This window comes from Microcaecilia unicolor, unplaced genomic scaffold, assembly GCF_901765095.1.
Source record: "Microcaecilia unicolor unplaced genomic scaffold, aMicUni1.1, whole genome shotgun sequence".
Taxonomy (NCBI): Eukaryota; Metazoa; Chordata; class Amphibia; order Gymnophiona; family Siphonopidae; genus Microcaecilia; species Microcaecilia unicolor.
This window is the reverse complement of record NW_021963061.1, coordinates 17938-38979: the sequence shown is the minus strand read 5'-3', so window position 1 is coordinate 38979 and position 21042 is coordinate 17938.

Below are 21042 nucleotides of genomic sequence, written 5' to 3'. Positions count from 1 at the left end.
AAGATAACTCATATTTGCTGCTTTTTGTGTATATCCTACTTTGATTTGTACCTGTGCTCTTCAGGGCACAGACCGTATAAGTCTGCCCAGCACTATCCCCGCCTCCCAACCACCAATCCCACTTCCCAACCACCGGCTCTGGCACAGACCGTACAAGTCTGCCCAGCACTATCCCCGCCTCCCAACCACCAGTCCCGCTTCCCAACCACCGGCTCTGGCACAGACCGTAAAGTCTGCCCAGCAGTATCCCCGCCTCCCAACCACCAATCCCGCTTCCCAACCACCGGCTCTGGCACAGACCGTACAAGTCTGCCCAGCACTATCCCTGCCTCCCAACCACCAGTCCCGCTTCCCAACCACCAGCTCTGGCACAGACCGTACAAGTCTGCCCAACACTATCCCCGCCTCCCAACCACCAGTCCCGCTTCCCAACCACCGGCTCTGGCACAGACCGTATAAGTCTGCCCAGCACTATCCCCGCCTCCCAACCACCAGTCCCGCTTCCCAACCACCGGCTCTGGCACAGACCATATAAGTCTGCCCAGCACTATCCCCGCCTCCCAACCACCAGTCCCGCTTCCCAACCACCGGCTCTGGCACAGACCGTACAAGTCTGCCCAGCACTATCCCCGCCTCCCAACCACCAGTCCCGCTTCCCAACCACCGGCTCTGGCACAGACCGTACAAGTCTGCCCAGCACTATCCCCGCCTCCCAACCACCAGTCCCGCTTCCCAACCACCGGCTCTGGCACAGACCGTACAAGTCTGCCCAGCACTATCCCCGCCTCCCAACCACCAATCCCGCTTCCCAACCACCGGCTCTGGCACAGACCGTATAAGTCTGCCCAGCACTATCCCCGCCTCACAACCACCAGTCCCGCTTCCCAACCACCGGCTCTGGCACAGACCGTATAAGTCTGCCCAGCTCTATCCTCGCCTCCCAACCACCAGTTCATGTACAGCGGAAAACAGCTTGTTAGGGTGGATGCTGTTCACAATGAACTCCTTTTATTATCAACCAGATAGAAGAGAAGAGTTTTCAGTTTTGGCACAGTATAAGTCATCACAAGGACACAATATAAGAAAACCAATGCACTGCATTAAGGGGCTTAAAGCCCATTTAGTTATGTTTAAACAAAAGAGATCTGCATGAAACAAAATATTTATTTTTATTTCGACTTATAAAACCACTTGTCCCCGAAACATGCCTAAAAACAGAATAATCCATTTGTGTATCTAAAATGTAAACTTCTACAAAATAGATGCAGATGTGATTCCATGTGCCCCAGTGAAAGGAGAGTTTAATTTTACTTCCATTTAATTTCAGTATACTCCATCTTTAGAACACCGGGCTTCCCAAAATACAGAGGTTATAACTGCTGTTTCTACCAGCAATAATAATTTTTTAAGCAGTTTTAGTGATATTCACATATCACATTCAAGATCTGCACGATTGTTCATAAAATCATCTATGGAGAGGCCCCGACCTACATGCTGGACCTCGTGGACCTACCACCCAGAAACGCTAAGAGTTCTTCCCGCACCTTCCTTAACCTACACTTCCCCAGCTGTAAAGGACTAAAATACAAACTAACACACGCGACCAGCTTTTCTTATATGAGTACGCAGCTATGGAACTCACTTCCAACTCACTTGAGAACGATCAATGAATTAATCAACTTCCGCAAATCCCTGAAGACCTACCTCTTTAACAAAGCCTACCACGAGAACCCTTAACTAACTATAACACAACACCTATCCAACATCATTCAGAATTATCTTTCTACAACTACCTGAACAAATCCTCTTGTCTTCTTTTAACCTCTTTATAACACCAATTGTATCTTTTAACCTGTAATGGCGATGCACTGAGCCTGCAAATAGGTGGGAAAATGTGGGATACAAGTGCACTAAATAAATAAAATAAATATTCAATTTTTATTTCATGAGATTTATATCCAGATATGGGAAGCTTTCAAATAAATTAAAAAGCTGTCAAATAATTAAAAAAACAAAATTTTTGTCCTCCACTTTTTAAGACACTGCCTATCCAACTGGAACAGCGTTAGACTTTGTACAGATGAACCATGCATTTATTTTTAATAATCTTTTGCTATGGTTTTCAGTTTCTTCTTAGTGTACACCGCCTTGAGTGAATTCTTTCAAAAAGGTGGTAAATAAATCCTAATAAATAAATAAATGAATAGCATTTGCTATTGTTTTGGGTAAAGCTCCGCCTATTGGCTTCAGCCCATATAATGGACTAGATAGGAACACCCTGTCTCCTATTTTCTTCAACCACGGAGGTTAGATTGACAACAGGAGATGGTACAAGGCTATCTGTCTATTATATGGGTTGAAGCAAGTAGGCGGAGCTTGCTGGCAGTAGGCGGAGTCACAAGTACACCCAAAACAACAGCAGACGCTATTGAAAGCAATTGTAAAAGATTATTAGAAATAATGGACTGCCTATCCTGCTTATAATCGAACGAGAAAAACGCCCAAGTTCCGACCTAAATCGGGAGATGGACGTTTATCTCACAAAAACGAATAAAGCGGTATAATCGAAAGCCGATTTTGGACGTTTTCAACTGCACTCCGTCGCGGATGCGGACAAAGTTGATGGGGGCGTGTCAGAGGTGTGGCGAAGGCGGAACTGGGGCGTGGTTATCTGCCGAACAGAGATGGGCGCATTTCACCGATAATGGGAAAAAAGTATGCGTTTTTAGCTAGAATTTAGGACACTTTTCCTGGACCCTGTTTTTTCACTAATAAGGCCCCAAAAAGTGCCCTAAATGACCAGATGACCACTGGAGGAAATCGGGGATGACCTCCCCTGACTCCCCCAGTGGTCACTAACCCCCTCCCACCACAAAAAATGAAGTTTCACAACTTTTTATTTTCACCCTCAAATGTCATACCCAGCTCCCTGACAGCAGTATGCAGGTCACTGGAGCAGTTGTTAGGGGGTGCAGTGGACTTCAGGCAGGTGGACCCAGGCCCATCCCCTCTACCTGTTACAATTGTGCTGCTTAATGCTTAGTCGTCCAACCCCCCCAAACCCACTGTACCCACATGTAGGTGCCCCCCTTCACCCTTTAGGGCTATAGTAATGGTGTAGACTTGTGGGCAGTGGGTTTTGAGGGGGATTTGGGGGGCTCAACACACAAGGGAAGGGTGCTATGCACCTGGGAGCTCTTTTACCTTTTTTTTTGTTTTTGTAAAAGTGCCCCCTAGGGTGCCCGGTTGGTGTCCTGGCATGTGAGGGGGACCAGTGTACTACGAATCCTGGCCCCTCCCACGAACAAATGCCTTGGATTTATTCGTTTTGAGCTGGGCGCTTTCATTTCCATTATCGCTGAAAAACAAAACGCCCAGCTCACACATTGTTGAATAAAACATGGACGTCTATTTTTTTCGAAAATACGATTCGGTCCGCCCCTTCACGGACCCGTTCTCGGAGATAAACGCCCATGGAGATAGGCGTTTCTGTTCGATTATGCCCCTCTATGTGTGATCCATCCATAAAAAGTAAAAAACTGTTCCAACTTCCAGTTGGATAGGCAGTGCCTTAAAAGGTGGAGGACAAAAGATTATTTTTTAACTTATTTGACAGCTTTTTAATTTATTTGAAAGCTTCCCATATGTAGATATAAATATCATGAAATCAAAACTGAATATCACTAAAACAGTTTCAAAAATGATTGTAACTGGTGGAAACAGCACTAATAAAGGCCATATTTTGTGCTCATTTTTCTACACTGTTCTATACAATGCAGTAATACATGGCCACATTTCAGTGAGGATATCCTGTTTACTGATGGGTTCATCTTAACTGTTGTTGTGATCTGCCTTGGGAAGCCTGGTGTTATAAAGATTGGAAGTAAAATGAAAGTCGTCTTTCATTTGGGCACATGGAATCACATCTTCACCTCATCTCTTTTGTACAAATGGATTATTCTGTTTTGAGCATGTTTCGGGGACGAGTGGTTTTCACAAGTCAAAATAATACAAATAAATATTTTCTTTCATGCAGATCTTTCACTTGTTTAAACACAACTAAATGCTAAAAGCTCCTAATGCAGTCCATTGGGGTTTTTTTTAAATATATTTTGTCCTTGTGATGACTTATAGTGTGCCAAAACTGGAAATACAGTGAGACAGAATTCAGTAACATCCAAAACTTTAATTAGCATTATAATTGTGTTCACATTTGGGTAATAACTGAGAAAACGCCATTGAAAACTAACTTGAAGAAGAAACAAATATATGTCACAGAACTGGAAAATGTTGGCACATTTAGACTGACCCTGGACTTCTGCATGAATGTAGCTCTGCCCTCATTATTGAATATACCTCTTTTAAATAGAAGTAATAAATAATATTAAGTGCATTTTTATAACATACCACTGCATTCCACAAAACAAAAGGAGCAAATTCCCACAACCCATTTTTTTCTTTTGATCTAGGCACAGGAAAAAAAAAAAGATTTTAAATGCTCCCAGGTTTCAACCTAATTCATGTTTAATGTGGGATATAACTGCCATAAATAAGTAAATAAATAAATAAATAGATAGATAGAAACTCTTAATGATGAGCACCTGATTTTTGTAACATGAGGTCTATTTTAGTGGCCTTTTACCAGGAGAAAAAAATCTCTGCAAGAATATACCACATGCTAGGGTGTCCTTATAACCAGCCCCTCGAAATGACACACTGATTATGATTTATAACAAATTACTACTGTACCTATGACAGTTATTCCATTATTATACTTCTGTGTACATCCGTATGCTGCACAAGCCGGCATGTTTGAAAATATAAGTGAGATTAAATAAAAATGCTACCAACAATAAAGAACAGCAACATGGATGCAGCAGCTCATAGGTTTGTCTGTGTCAGACTCTCTAGGATTATCTGGACTCGTGAGCCCTTGGGCCACTGCCGAGGAGCTGCAGCAGCAGGAAAACCACCCAGACAAGAGACAAGGCAGAACACAGACGAACTGGTAAAACCAGGACAGGAACTGCCGGGCAGAAGCTGCAGCGGAGGCGGAGCAAGCTGGAACAGGCAGGGCAGGAACAGCTAGGCTTCACCTGCGCTTGACCGCCGTTCTTCAGGAGTTGAGCCCCTGGGTACAGGCAGCTGGCAGGACTATGGGACAGAAGGAAGAACCAGAACTGCAGGATCCAGCAGGCAGCCAGCAAAACAGCCAAGTACTCCAGGAAACAAGCAGGGTCACAGTAGAACACTCCAGGCAACAAGCAGGGTCAAAGGCAGGCAGCAAACAGTAGAGTAGTCAAGTCCAAGCAGGGTCTAAGGCAGGCAGCAAACAGTAGCGTAGTCAGGTCCAAGCAAAGTCTAAGGCAGGCAGCAAACAGTAGAGTAGTCAGGTCCAAGCAAAGAATAAGGCAGGCAGCAAACAGTAGAGTAATCAGGTCCAAGCAAAGTCTAAGGCAGGCAGCAAACAGTAGAATACTCCAGGAAACAAGCAAGGTCAAGCCAGAATAAGAAGTAAGCAGGGTAGCACTACAACAAACACTCACCGATGAGAAACTCATCAGACGACCTCCGTTGCAAAGGCAAAGCCTGAAGGTTCCCAGGTGCTTAATAAAGGCACTACAGATGAGGTCACCCAGTAAGGGTGGGGCTTGGCAGCAACAACAGCAGAGCATGGCTTGGCTGGAACAGGATCCCGGAATGGACTAGCCTGGACTGGAACAGATTTCAGGATTTTCCCACAGGCTTCAGGATTTATAAACAGACTTGGGTTGGCTGGAGGGACCCCAAAGCAAGTCCGACAAGGAATATAGTCACAATCGTGACAGTCTGCTTTGTTTTGAGTGCACGTAGAACAACAGCTGGGCAGGGAAGAGGAAACAAAGACTAACCTAAGCGGCTTCAACTTTTTGAGGGTCATGCCATCTCCTGTTCTCAATCAAACCTCCTTGTCTTCAACCTCCTTGGTCTGTCCTTTCCTGCTCCTGTCCGTGCCAGGAGTCGGGACCCAGATGATCGCATTAACGCCAGATCGCACTAATGCAATCATCTGGGTGGCATGCAGGCAGGAAGAAGCTTGGTGGCACTGGGCCCGTGGAATTCTGCCCTTCTGTGTCCTCTCAGCGGCCCTAATTGTGTCCACACTCCCCTTTCCCATCCCTCCCTCCCCCCCAGCTATGGCATTTGTGATTCTAGCTTTTTCCAATATTCACCCTCCAGAAAGCAGCAATAATTTGGGAAAATTAAGCTCTTTGTGCTAATGGCTTAGTGAGAAGTTTTCATCAGCCTGGTAATCATATTCAGTTTGTTTCATGTGTGGTGGTGGTGGTGGAGGGGGAGGGGAGAGAATAATGTTTCATGTGTGTTGAGGTTTTTTGATCATCTGTAACCCTTCATTTTAGCATTTTTTGTGCTTTTACACCCAGAAGCTAATGAGTACCAAAGCACTCTTTATAAAGCAGTTTTGTTCAGATACAGCAGATTGAGATAAGGGTCGTGTATAATGCTGTCTATACAAAATGCTATCGAGGGGCAGGTCATGTTATACAATATAAGTCCTGGCTACAAGTCCTCTGTGTGGGAGACTTAAGCGCTTTATTCTCACAGGGCCTTTCTCAGTAGGAAATCAACGTTTACTGCATAAGGTCAAAGGATCTTTCTCAAGGTCATCCAATGAGCAGCTTAATGTCAATTTTTTAAAAGTTATTTTTAGGCAAACAACCACCATTGAAGAAATGGAGGCTTACCACAATGGACCTAATTGACTTACCAGCACGAAATACCAAAAGTTCATCACGTACTTTCCTAAACCTCCACTACCCCAATTGCAGAGGACTTAAATACAAATCCATACATGCATCCAGCTTCTCCTACCTCTGCACACAATTATGGAATGAACTACCGAATAGTATAAAAACGATGCACGACTTGACAACCTTCCGGAAGCTACTGAAGACGAACCTGTTCAAAGAGACTTACGAAAAGAATCCTCCATAATGACTTGATTCCTAACCTATACCAGAACCAACCAATATCGATCTCTTCTAATTTGATTATTTTAATCATATTTTCATTGTTGAACATTATAGCTTATCCTGCTCTCACTTATATGTTATGTATTATCTTTTTATTTACCCTAATTGACCTGATATTCTTCGCACATTAATTGTAACAATATGCTGAACCTCTTATTCTGTTAATGGTGATGCCATTGCGACATAATGTGAGCCACATTGAGCCTGCAAATAGGTGGGAAAACATAGTAACATAGTAGATGACGGCAGAAAAAGACCTGCACGGTCCATCCAGTCTGCCCAACAAGATAACTCATATGTGCTACTTTTTGTGTATACCCTACTTTGATTTGTACCTGTGCTCTTCAGGACACAGACTGTATAAGTCTGCCCAGCCCTATCCTCGCCTCCCAACCACCTGCCCCTCCTCCCAACCACCGGCTCTGGCACAGACCGTATAAGTCTGCCCAGCACTATCCTCACCTCCCAACCACCAGCCCTGCCTCCCAACCACCGGCTCTGGCACAGACCGTATAAGTCTGCTGTCGCGTGCTCGAGGACTTTGGCATACTGTCAGGCTTCTTCCCCGAGAGCACTGGGTTCGTGAGCCCATGGGCCACTACCGTGGAGCGGCAGTGGCAGGCAAGATCACCTCAAGGTAGAGATGAGACAAACTGGACCGGAACCCCGGACTGGAGTTCTACACCGGAATACACGGAACTGGAACGCACCGGACGGGTGCGCACTGGAGTGGAGCCCGCTGGACTGGAACACACTGGAGGGCCCACAGGACTGGAACATACAGGAGTGAACCCGCTGGACTGGAACACACTGGACCTAGGCTTCACCTACGCTTGACCACCTTTCCCTGAGGGTTGAGCCCTCAGGTTCTGGCAGCCGGTAGGACTTACAGGAAAACCCGGAACTGGAACTTGCAAGCAGGAACAGCAGAAATGAAGATCCAGGAGTGCCCCCTGGCACCTAGGCGCAGGCAAGGCCGACAGGCAGGGACTGTCCGGGTTCTGGCAGTCGGCAGGTATAAACACAATGACTAGTAAACTGTACCTAGGCTAATAGAAACGCTATACCCAGGCAAACCAGTCATACACAAGAAACATACACAGAGCACACTCAGGAGACTTGAAAGCTATACACCAGCTAACAACAAAGCTGTGCCCAAGCTAACAAGTCATGCACTGGAAACAAACACAGAGCACTAGCAAAGCTATACACAGGCTACAAGCCACACGGTGCCTAAGCTGGCTAGTCTAAACAAACACAGAGCACTAGCAAAGCTATACACAGGCTAACAAACCACACGGTGCCTAAACTGGCTAGTCTAAACAAACACAGAGCACTAGCAAAGCTATACACAGGCTAACAAGCCACACGGTGCCTAAGCTGGCTAGTCTAAACAAACACAGAGCACTAGCAAAGCTATACACAGGCTAACAAGCCACACGGTGCCTAAGCTGGCTAGTCTAAACAACACAGAGCACTAGCCAAGCTCTACACAGGCTAACAAGCCACCACGGTGCCTAAGCTATCTAGTCAAACATAGAAACTCACACAGAGCAAACACTGAAACAGTGTACAGAGCACTCTATACACCACGGCCCTAAATGAAATGCAAAGGCCAGGGCTGTAGTCTCTAAGTGATTAATAAAGCCCTTCCACACCAGAGGCACAGTTGCAGCAATCACCTTGCATCCAAACAGAGGCTTGACACCACAGAGCAGTCAGCCCAGCGGGAGCCATCTTGGATGCTGGCATAGAGGAGTCGGCGGCAGCCATCTTGGGAAAAGGCATAGCCACACAGGTGAGGTTCAGTAGGGCAATCAGCACACAGAGACCAGAGAGAAAAAGAGACAGGGACACCAGAGACAAGCAGAAGCCAGCACAGCCACTGACTCCCAGAAACAGGGTAAGTCTGAGGGTGGTCACGGCCACAGACGTAACATCTGCCCAGCAATAGCCCCGCCTTCCAACCACCAGCCCGCCTCCCGATCTTGACTAAGCTCCTGAGGATCCATTCCTTCAGGCACAAGATTCCTTTATGCTTATCCCACGCATGTTTGAATTCCGTTCCGTTTTTCATTTCCACCACCTTCCGCGGGAGGGCATTCCAAGATCCACTACTCTCCCCGTGAACAAAGATACTTCCTGACATTTTTCTTGATGTTCTGCCGTCCTTCAATCTCATTTCATGTCCTCTCATTCTACCGCCTTCGTATCTCCGGAAAAGGTCGTTTGCGGAATTAGCAGCAAATAACTAAATAACTGGATGGCAACCAAAAACAACCAACATTTTGCTTACTAGACTATTTGATATAGTAACAAAAAATTCCCAGTTTGTATCTGGGTTTAGTTCAGAATATTGGGCCCTTTGTTGAATGGGACCCTTTGTTCATTCGTGGTGGACAGGCTGGGAGGTTTCACTCAGTGGCGTAGCCAGGGGGGGTGCCAGGGGAGTGGCCGCTCCCCCAAATGGAGTTCTGCCAGCTCCGGCGCCTATTTTTTCCTCATGTGTTGCACTGAAAATGTGCGCCAGCGCCGGCAGAAGGTCCGCTCTCGCTCCCCCACGCCGTCAACCTGGCTCTGCTTATTCTGGCAAGAAATTGAAAGCAATTTAAGGACCCCTTTTACCACACTGTGGCAAAGGGGCCTGCGCTGGCATTGATGCGTGCTTTTTGATGCACGCTGAGGCCCCCTTTTGCCGTAACAGGTAACATGTAGGTCTTTCTTTTCTTCAGAAATGGCCTTGTGGCAAGTGAATCACGTGCTGCGCAGCCATTTCAGGGGGAAGCTCTTACCGCCACCCATTGAGGGTGGCGGTAAGGGCTCCCGTGCTAACCCGGCGTAACCGGGCAGCGCGTGGCACGGCACGATTACCGCTGGTATACACTGGCACTACAAAATGTAAAAATTTTGTATCGCCGGATATGATGGCACAGGCCTGGGGTGGGAACGCTGCTACAGGTAGTCCAGCAGTACTCCTTTTTAGTGAGCGTTAAGCCCGTGTTGGGCCCCTAAGATTTCTAAGGGGGTCTTTTACTAAGCCTTGCTAGTGTTTTTTAGCTCTCAGTAGAAATCAGTTGGCGGTAAACACCGAGCTGCCCATTATATTCCTGTGGACATTGCAGCATTTACTGCCAGCTGATCTCTACCACAAGCTAAAAATGCTACCTGGCTTAGGAACAGACCTCCTAACAGTGGTTTATAAAGCACTACATGGTGAGCTACTATCTCTCTTGCAACTACTCTGAGACATACATAAGAACATAAGAGTAGCATACTGGGTCAGACCAATGGTCCATCTAGCCCAGTATCCTGTTTTCCAAACAGTGGCCAAGCCAAGTCACAAGTACCTGGCAGAAACCCAAATTGTGGCAACATTCCATGTAGAACCCCAAAGAATAGCAAGATTCTGGAATGCTAAAGAGTGGAACAAGATTCCATGCAGAATATCAAAGAGTAGCAACATTCCAGTGGAGAACCCCAAAGAATCGCAAGATTCTGGAATCCTACAAGAGTGAAAAGATTCCATTCAGAATCTCAGAGTAGCAACATTCCATACTACAAATCCTTGGGCAAGCAGTTGCTTCTCATGTATGCCTCAATAGCAGGACTATGGACTTTTCCTCCAGCAACTGTCCAATCCTTTTTTTAAACCCAGACTCTGCTAACCACTGTTACCACATCCTCCGAAAGCGTCCAGAGCTCAACTGTTCGTGAGTGAAAAATATTTTCCTCCTATTTGTTTTTATAAGTATTTCCATGTAACTTCCTTGAGGGTCCCTAGTCTTTGTACTTTTGGAACAAAAAAAAATCGATTACCATTATCGTTCTACACCACTCAGGATTTTGTAGACTCAATCAATCTTCCCTCTCAGCTGTCTCTTTTCCAAGCTGAAGAGCCTGTAGTGGAAGTGACTTTATGTCAGCAGGTTCTTATGTTGCTCACAGAAGGGTCTTCTTGAAGTTGCCATCTTTTTAACAAATATGTCTTGAAGAGTCTTGGTTCTCTCTGTTTTATGTGGCTCACCAGCGTTGTGGATCTCATTACCGCAACTGTGTTCAGATCATTTTCTAATTATTTGGTCTTTAGAAGATCTGAAGACTTTTTCTTTTTTTGGAAGGTTTCCATGATATTCTATGGATTATTATCCTACGGGGCTGTTTCACAGAGTGGTGGTAAGCCCAATGCAAGGCTACCACTTACTCTTCTGGGACTAACCTCCGGCCGAACACAGCCCACCGACAGTAGTCTCGCCCCTGAGCATGTGCCAATTTCTAGGGGAAAAAGAAAATCCTGGAATGGCTTGCATGGACGGGTAACACGGCATTGCCGCGTTCTGCCCGGTTACTGCCAGGTTAGCACAGGAGCCCGGCACCCTGACATAATAGACCATGACAAAAAAAAAACCCGACCAAAAAAGCCCTAACAAAACAGACTAAAACCAAACAGACCATGACAAAAAAACCCCAAGACAAAATAGACTCTACACAAAACAGGGCAGGGAAACCTCCTTAATACAAACTGGATTATCTTGTCAAGCAGATTTATGATTCTCACTAGATACCAAGTGTGGATAGTGAAGTCAAGTGACAAGCCGTGGACTTCTCAGTAATCTATTTCATCAGACCCTTTTGTCAGGAGTCTATTTTGTCAGGGACTTTTAGTCGGGAACTTTTTTTGTTTGGAACTTTTTTGTCTGGTTTCTTTTGACCGGTTTCTTTTGACAGGGTGGCCCAGGAGCCCTTATTGTCAACTCAATGGGTGGCGTAAGGGGCTTCCCGTCATATGGCCACATGATAAGAGTTCTCTTACCACATGGCCACATATGTCTGTGGGCTTTTTACCCGCTGTGGTAAAAAGGGTCCTGGCGCATGGGAAAAAATGGCCCCGACGCTAGCGCAGGACCCTTTTTTCCGCAGCTTGATAAAGGATCCCTTCATTTTTTGAATATTTTGTTTATTGAGAGATTATGATATTTATAATTTTGATATATTATTTGTTGATATTTTGCTTGATACATTTTTTATGTATGTAGATTTTTGTTGCTGGTATGTTTTTTGTTGTTTGTTTTTTAATTATTGTGTATGCTTAATTGTAATCCACCTAGAATGTTAAGATAGAGTAGACTTAAATAAAATAAATAAATACATTTCCCATTTCAGGAGTCCTTTACTGAAGCTTAGCTTGATTATTTGCAGCAGGGCCCATTTTATTCCTATGGGCACTGCTGCAGATAACTCGAGCTAAGTTTTAGTAAAAGACCCCTTCAGACAACTCCCATCTTGGGTTTACTGTGAGGCTTCAGCCCTTTCAGCCTGTTACAGGGCCATGATTTAGCTTCCGTTGAATTAGATTAGAATATTTATTTATATCGACTGTAGGGTATAAGCTAATCCAATCTCTGTAGCATAGTGATTCTGAAATCTTTTCAGGATGCAAATGGATCTCTGCATATTCATTGTGAATATCCTGAAATCTGCCTTTGGAACCACTGCTATAGTGATTTGGATTTCGCTTGTGTCTCACCCACTATATAGATCTGGTTAAGAGCATAAGCATTGCCATACTGCACAGACAGACCGAAGGTCCATCAAACCCAGTATCCTGTGTCCGAACAGCGGCCAGTCCAGGTCACAAGTACCTGGCAAGATCCCAGAACAGTACAAACAGATTTTATGCTGTTTATCCTAGAAAATAACAGTGGATTTTCCCCAAGTCCATCCTAATATGGCTATGGACTTTTCGTCTAGGAAATGGGTGAGATAAATCGCTTGTTTACTCTTCCCAGAAATACTAGGTTGGGGTCGAGTTGGTGAGATAACACATAGGTTATAAAATATATACGTATCCTGCAAACCTAGGCAGAAATGTTATGGCATGCCATAGATTTACTAGATGCTTCAGGTCGTAGAGGACAGATTGAGCCAGTCCCGGGTTTTACTTCCATTGCTTTCAATGGAAGTAAAACCTGCAGGGGAGCAGATGAAACTGTGTGGGAGCTTTCAGGAAAAGCACCTAGGTCAGGGGTGGCAACCTTGTTCCTCCAGGGCAAAAACCCTGTCCTGTTTTCGGGTTTCTCCAATGAGCCTGCATGAGAGTGGAGGAGTGGCCTAGTGGTTAAGCCCGGTCTTGCAATCCCGAGGTGGCCAGTTCAAAAACCCACTGCTGCTTCCTTGTGATCTTGGCAAGTCAAGTAAACCCTCCTTGCCGTCAGGGTACAACTTAGATTGTGAGCCCTCCCTGGGACAGAGAAATACCCAGAGTACCTGAATGTAACTCCCCTTGAGCTACTACTGAAAGGTGTGAGCAAAATCTAAATAGATGGAATGTTGCTACTATTGGAGATTCTAGATGGAATGTTGCTACTATTGAGATTCTGTTGCTACTATTTGAGATTCTACATGGAATGTTGCTATTCCACTCGCAACATTCCATGTAGAAGTCGGCCCTTGCAGATCACCAATGTGGCCGCGCAGGCTTCTGTGTCTGTAAGTCTGACGTCCTGCACGCAGGACGTCAGACTCACAGAAACAGAAGCCTGCGCGCGAGCTGATCTGTAAGGGCAGGCTTCTACGTGGAATGTTGCTAGTGGAGGAGTAGCCTAGTGGTTAGTGCACCAGTCCTGAAATCCAGAGGTGCTGGTTCAAATCCCACTGCTGCTCCTTGTGATCTTGGGTAAGTCACTTAACCCTCCATTGCCTCAGGTACAAACTTAGATTGTGAACCCTCCTGGGACAGAGAAATATCCAGAGTACCTGAATGTAACTCACCTTGACTACTACTGAAAAAGGTGTGAGCAAAATCGAGATTTAATCAAAATCTAAATAAATAAATGAATGTATTTGCATGGGCTGCCTCTTTTGCATGCCAATCGATCTCCTGCATATTCACTGGGGATTCCTTGAAAACATGACTGAGTTGCGGCCCTCCGGGACTGAGGTTGCCCACTCCTGACCTTTGCTGCGTAGGTTGTCTTTATATAGACACAACAAACACTCCTTATTATAGAATTACCCTCCACAACTAGAATTAAGCATTTTATATTTTCCTTTCAGTGTACTGAAAGATCGAATAACAGAACATCTGCGAACTCGCCAGACACATTTCACATCATTAGTTAAGCCACTGTGCCAAATCTGGCCAAAATGAGCTCATAGCAAACTCAGATTATTCTCCAGAGAGGAAAGTGGAGAGCTTTTTTCGCGCAATAGTCCCCAAAAGAAGGAAGTGCCTGCCAGGTTTTCTATGTGTGAGCTGCAAAGGGCCTGGTCCTGCAGATCCCTTACACAAGCAGAAAGGAAAGGCAGGGCAGACGAATCTGCTTCTGGCGCCTGAAAGGATTCAAGTCACTGAACCCACCGTTGCCCCAAGTACAAAAACTTGTGAACCCCCTAGGGACAGAGAAAGCACCTGCTTATAACAGACCACAGTGCTGACCGGGGTGACACTTCTGTAGAGAACAGAATTGTGGGCAGGCATGAGACCACTGCCTCCTGCCTGGCATGTCTCCCCCCCCTCCACCCCCCCCCCCCCCCCACCACTTTTAAAGCCTTTATTTCTTTCTCGCAGTGAGCAGCAACTCCGACCCGTTACTTATGCTGGCCCCGAGCCTTCCCTTTGACTTGGTCCCGCCTATGTGGAAACAGGAAGTTGTGTCAGAGGGAAGGCTCGAGGCCTGCGTGAGCAGCGGATGTGAGTCACTGTGCGCTGCAGACAAAGCAATGAAGGCTTTACAAGTTGAGGGTTGGGAGGTTGGGTTGAGGGGAAGGAGAGATGCCGGAATCCTCAGCTGGCGGGCCCGGGATCCCTGGCAGCCACCTCACAGTTGTGCCACTGCAGAGTGGGCCTGAACCTAAAGTGGGTGGGCCTGTGCCCACCCATGGCCATGCCACTGCCTGTATTAAAGACTTGTTGGTAGAATACTAAAAAAATTAAAGAATTACTGGTAGTAAATGTGGCAGATGAAGACCTACAAAGCCTATTCAGTCTGCCCAGAAAGACAACCAGTGTAGTATCTGTGACTTCGTCTTTAGGGTTGTAACTGGTGCCTGGGTACTGAACAAGTGAGTAAGGGTAGGAGTTAAAGCAGCATAAAAAAGTTGTCTTTTAGCCTAGATTTGAAGACGGCCAGAGATGGAGCTTGACGTACCGGCTCAGGAAGTCTATTCCAGGCATATGGTGCAGCAGATAAAAGGAACGGAGTCTGGAGTTAGCGGTGCAGGAGAAGGGTGCAGATAAGTGAGATTTACTCAATGAACGGACTGGGGAGGAGTGTAGGGAGAGATGAGAGTGGAGAGGTACTGAGGAGCTGCAGAGTGAATGCACTTATAGGTCAATAAGAGGAGTTTGAACTGTATGCGGAAACGGATAGGGAGCCAGTGAAGTGACTTGAGGAGAGGCTAATGTGAGCATAGCAACACTGGCGGAAAATTGGTCGTGCAGCAGAATTTTGAACAGATCGAGAGGAGAGAGATAGCTAAGTGGGAGACCTGTGAGAAGCAAGTTGCAATAGTCTAAACTTTGCATATTATGCTGACTCCTTGTCTTTATTCCACATGTGTAAAGACTTGTTATCCCTAATGGTCCTGTGCTGTTTATCTGTCTTGTCTTTTTATTTAATTTTAACTTGTTACCTGCCTGGGGTTACCCTGCGACCAGGGGCATAGCCAGACTTCGGCGGTAGGGGGTCCAGAGCCCGAGGTGAAGGGCACATTTTAGTCCTCTTCTCCGGTGCGGCCGCGTTGCTGATCTGCAAGGGCAGGCTTCTGTTTCTGTGAGTCTGACATCCTGCCCGCTCTTGCAGATCAGCAACGCGCGCGCCGGAGAAGAGGACTTCGCTGGCGGGGGTTGGGGACCAATGCCAGCAAAGGTACCCGATGGCGGCGGGGAGGGTTGGCGGCGGGGGAGGGTTGGCGGGGGAGGGGGTTGAAGGGGTTGGCGGCGGGGGCCAGGGCCAGATGGTGGAGGCTATTATTAAGAATAAAATTGCAGAGCATATACAAAAATGGACTGATGAGACAAAGTCAGCACGGATTTAGTGAAGGGAAGTCTTGCCTCACCAATCTAATGCATTTTTTTGAGGGGGTAAGCAAACATGTGGACAATGGGGAGCCGTTGATATTGTATATCCGGATTTTCAGAAGGCGTTTGACAAAGTGCCGCACGAAAGACTCCTGAAGAAATTGCTGAGTCATGGAATCGGAGGTAGGGTATTATTGGATTAAGAACTGGTTGAAAGATAGGAAGCAGAGAGTAGGATTGCGTGGCCAGTATTCTCAGTGGAGGAGGGTAGTTAGTGGGGTCCCGCAGGGGTCTGTGCTGGGTCCGTTGCTTTTTAATGTATTTATAAATGACCTAGAGATGGAATAACTAGTGAGGTAATTAAATTCGCCGATGACACAAAATTATTCAGGGTCGTCAAGTCGCAGGAGGAATGTGAACGATTACAGGAGGACCTTGCGAGACTGGGAGAATGGGCGTGCAAGTGGCAGATGAAGTTCAATGTTGACAAGTGCAAAGTGATGCATGTGGGTAAGAGGAACCCGAATTATAGCTACGTCTTGCAAGGTTCCGCGTTAGGAGTTACGGATCAAGAAAGGGATCTGGGTGTCGTCGTCGATGATACGCTGAAACCTTCTGCTCAGTGTGCTGCTGCGGCTAGGAAAGCAATAGAATGTTGGGTGTTATTAGGAAGGGTATGGAGTCCAGGTGTGCGGATGTTATAATGCCGTTGTATCGTCCATGGTGCGACCGCACCTGGAGTATTGTGTTCAGTACTGGTCTCCGTATCTCAAAAAAGATATAGTAGAATTGGAAAAGGTACAGCGAAGGGCGACGAAAATGAGAGTGGGGATGGGACGACTTTCCTATGAAGAGAGGCTGAGAAGGCTAGGGCTTTTCAGCTTGGAGAAGAGACGGCTGAGGGGAGATATGATAGAAGTGTATAAAATAATGAGTGGAATGGATCGGGTGATGTGAACCGACTGTTCACGCTATCCAAAAATACTAGGACTAGAGGGCATGAGTTGAAGCTACAGTGTGGTAAATTTAAAACGAATCGGAGAAAATTTTTCTTCACCCAACGTGTAATTAGACTCTGGAATTCGTTGCCGGAGAACGGGTACGGGCGGTTAGCTTGACGGAGTTTAAAAAGGGTTAGATAGATTCCTAAAGGACAAGTCCATAGACCGCTATTAATGGACTTGGAAAAATTCCGCATTTTTAGGTATAACTTGTCTGGAATGTTTTTACGTTTGGGGAGCGTGCCAGGTGCCCTTGACCTGGATTGGCCACTGTCGGTGACAGGATGCTGGGCTAGATGGACCTTTGGTCTTTCCCAGTATGGCACTACTTATGTACTTATGTACTTATATGGGGGCCCATGCCCCCGTGGCCCCATGTAGCTACGCCCCTGCCTGCGACCACTTAGAGGGTCTATTCCCAGCACTGCTCAGGTCCACTTGTACCTGCCATTTGAGCTCTACACTAGCACCCTCCTCCCAACCACTGGGTCCAACCGCCTCTGGGTGAGTCTCCCGCTCTCCAGTTATCCCCCGTGATTTCTAGGTTTGATTTCCAGATTTGGCTTTGAGATTTTCAAATTGAAAGCAAATAATCAAGTTCTGGAATAAACTACTTTACAATTAAGCAGAGAAAATGGGAGTCTCTGTAACAAAGCCTTGATCTATCAGAAAGAGCCTTCTTAGACTGAGAATATCCCGCATTGCCTCGCTCTACTGACAACTACCAGATCCTTGGACGGTTTCCTTACTTCCTTCACATGAAGTAACAGAATTTATACCAAATTTGCCTGCTTGAGGGTTTTTTGGTATGTTAAGCATTTTTTTTTTTTTTGAGAAACAATCTTTTGATTAGAACCAGAGTTGCAGTGTTGATGGCTCGGCTAGGTTTCGGTAAAAACGTTATCAATAGAAATCAAACAAAATAAAACATGGAAAAGAAAATAAGATGATACCTTTTTTTATTGGACATAACTTAATACATTTCTTGATTAGCTTTCGAAGGTTGCCCTTCTTCCTCAGATCGGAAATAAGCAAATGTGCTAGCTGACAGTGTATATAAGTGAAAACATTCAAGCATTACTATGACAGTCTGACAGGGTGGGAGGGTGGTGTGGGTTGGAGGTATGCATGGGGACATCAAAGCATATCATTGATATTCTAACAGGATGGGTGTGGATAGGTGAGGGGTGGGGTGATCAACAGAGACATACAGCTTTATGGTTTATAATGGGCTAAGAGTAAAGTAAAAACGAGATGAAAGTTGTGTTATAATAAGAAGCAGTAGAACCTGACGTTTCAGACATGCAGAGTTCAGACTTTAGAAACTGTTCCGTTGTTTTGCGGTCATGCAGCACCTCTTGATGTCATTAACGTGCTTTGCTTTCAGAAAGGAGAGACGGGACATCTGAGAACCAGGGACTTGGATGGCTGCTTAACTCAAAGCCTCCTCCTGTTACGTTTCTCGTGTTGTCTGTCGTCTGTCTTGACTTTTACTAGACTGTAAAGTAAGCTCGTAAGGAGCGGAGACCTGCCAATTCTGGTAGCGCTGCGCAAACGGTAACAACAAGAAAGATGAAGACTACGAGGAAAGAGACAAGAAGAGGGAGCGGAAAAAAATGGCAACGAGAAAAGCGGAAAGGAGAGCTGTCTCCCAGGTCGGATTCTGGAGTGCAGAAAACCTGAAAGCAGCCGTGTGTCCTGCACAGGGACAGAAAGGGTGGAAGGAGGAGGGGGAGAGGAGGAGGAGGGGGGGGGGGGAAGAAGGAGCTCACTGCAGAAACCCGTGTGATTCTTTGAGTTCTTTAATCCAGTAGAAAAAAGGGGCAGGACTGGAGCTGCCTGCAGGGTTGTCTAGTACTAACAGAGAGTGCACTGCCAGCACAACCCGGGACTCACTGGGAGCATCAGGCAGCGACGGGGCTCTACCCCTGCGTCCCGGGGGAAGGCTGCAGTGCAGTGCAGCGCGGGGGTGGCTCTCCTGGATGCAGTGCTGCCACTCTTGCATGAAAGTGGGTCAGTGCACGGTGGTGTTTGCCTTGCTGCAGCCGGTGCTCAGTTGATGAGTTTGGGGGGAAGGGGTCCGGACTGTGCAATCGCTGGAGCTCCTCAAGGACATTTATCCACTCCTGCTGCCCTCTGTGCTGGGACAGACCTTGCTGGCCCCCGACGTCAGCAGGTGCTTTTGAACTACCTCTGATAGGTGATTTGGGCCCCCTGTGGACAGGTGAAATCTGAACCCAGGTGCTTTTGTTTTTCCACCCTACAAGTGGAAGATCTTTCAGGACCTCCTGGTCACATCATTTTGTTATCTTGGGCCATTTTGGGATTGCAATGGGGCTCGGTTGCCGAAGGAAGCTCCGGGCTCTCGTGTACCTCTCCTGGCTCCTGCCCATGGCCATCGCAACTTGGAGTCCAGCAGTCCAGTTCCAGTACAGCCCCTCGGGCAAGGAGCATCTCCTGACCAGCAGAAGGTAACAGAACACTTTGTATCGTGTCAAATATATACCTGAGCCTCTTCTGGGGGATCAGTAGGGGGTTGTGGATAGAAACCTGAATGTTAAATGGAAGAATTTGTATGTTAGATGGTGCTGTAGAGGTTGATTAAAGAATTTTGGCACAGAATTAACTGGAAAGGTTGGGTATTGGTGGACCTGGATAATCGCTGCAGAACATCTGATTTGAGACTGGGGAGCTAATTGGAGGATTTGGGCATTGAATGGGATGCTGGTTAGGGATTGTGGGATTGTTGTGGAGCTGCAGCTTGCTGTAACTTCACTCATCAGCCCAACAAGGGCATGATGATGGGAGACCTTTTTACACTCCTGTGGTCTAAAGTATAAACACCCAGAATTCCCAGGTGGCTGGAGCTTCATTCATACTCATTTCTGCTCTGCTTCTTCCTAGTACAGTTGACCTTGAATACTGCTTTTGGCTCTGGGGCTATACATTACTACTACTACTACTTATCATTTCTATAGCGCTACTAGACGTAAGCAGCGCTGTACACTTGAACATGAAGAGACAGTCCCTGCTCAACAGAGCTTACAATCTAATTACGACAACAGACAAATAAGGGATAAGGACAAAGAGCAGCAAGATTCCGGAATCCCAAAGAGTAGCAAGATTCCGGAATCCCAAAGACTACTACTACTTATCATTTCTATAGCGCTACTAGACGTACGCAGCGCTGTACACTTGAACATGAAGAGACAGTCCCTGCTCAACAGAGCTTACAATCTAATTACGACAAACAGGACAAATAAGGGATAAGGACAAAGAGCAGCAAGATTCCGGAATCCCAAAGAGTAGCAAGATTCCGGAATCCCAAAGACTACTACTACTTATCATTTCTATAGCGCTACTAGACGTACGCAGCGCTGTACACTTGAACATGAAGAGACAGTCCCTGCTCAACAGAGCTTACAATCTAATTATGACAAACAGGACAAATAAGGGATAAGGACAAAGAGCAGTAAGATTCCGGAATCGCAAAGAGTAGCAAGATTCCGGAATCCCAAAGACTACTACTACTTCTACTACTTATCATTTCTATATCGCTACTAGATGTACGCAGCGCTGTACACTTGAACATGAAGAGACAGTCCCTGCTCGACAGAGCTAACAATCTAATTAGGACAGACAACAGGACAAATAAGGGATAAGGACAAGAGTAGCAAGATTCTGGAACCCCAAAGAGTAGCAAGATTCCGGAACCCCAAAGACTAGCAACATTCTGTGCAGAATCCCAGAGAGTAGCAAGATTCCGGAACACCAAAGTAGCAAGATTCCGGAATCCCAAAGACTACTACTACTTCTACTACTTATCATTTCTATAGCGCTACTAGACATACGCAGCGCTGTACACTTGAACATGAAGAGACAGTCCCTGCTCGACAGAGCTTACAATCTAATTAGGACAGACAAACAGGACAAACAAGAGAAAAGGGAATATTTGCCATCACTAATACAGAAATTACTGCGGTTTAGT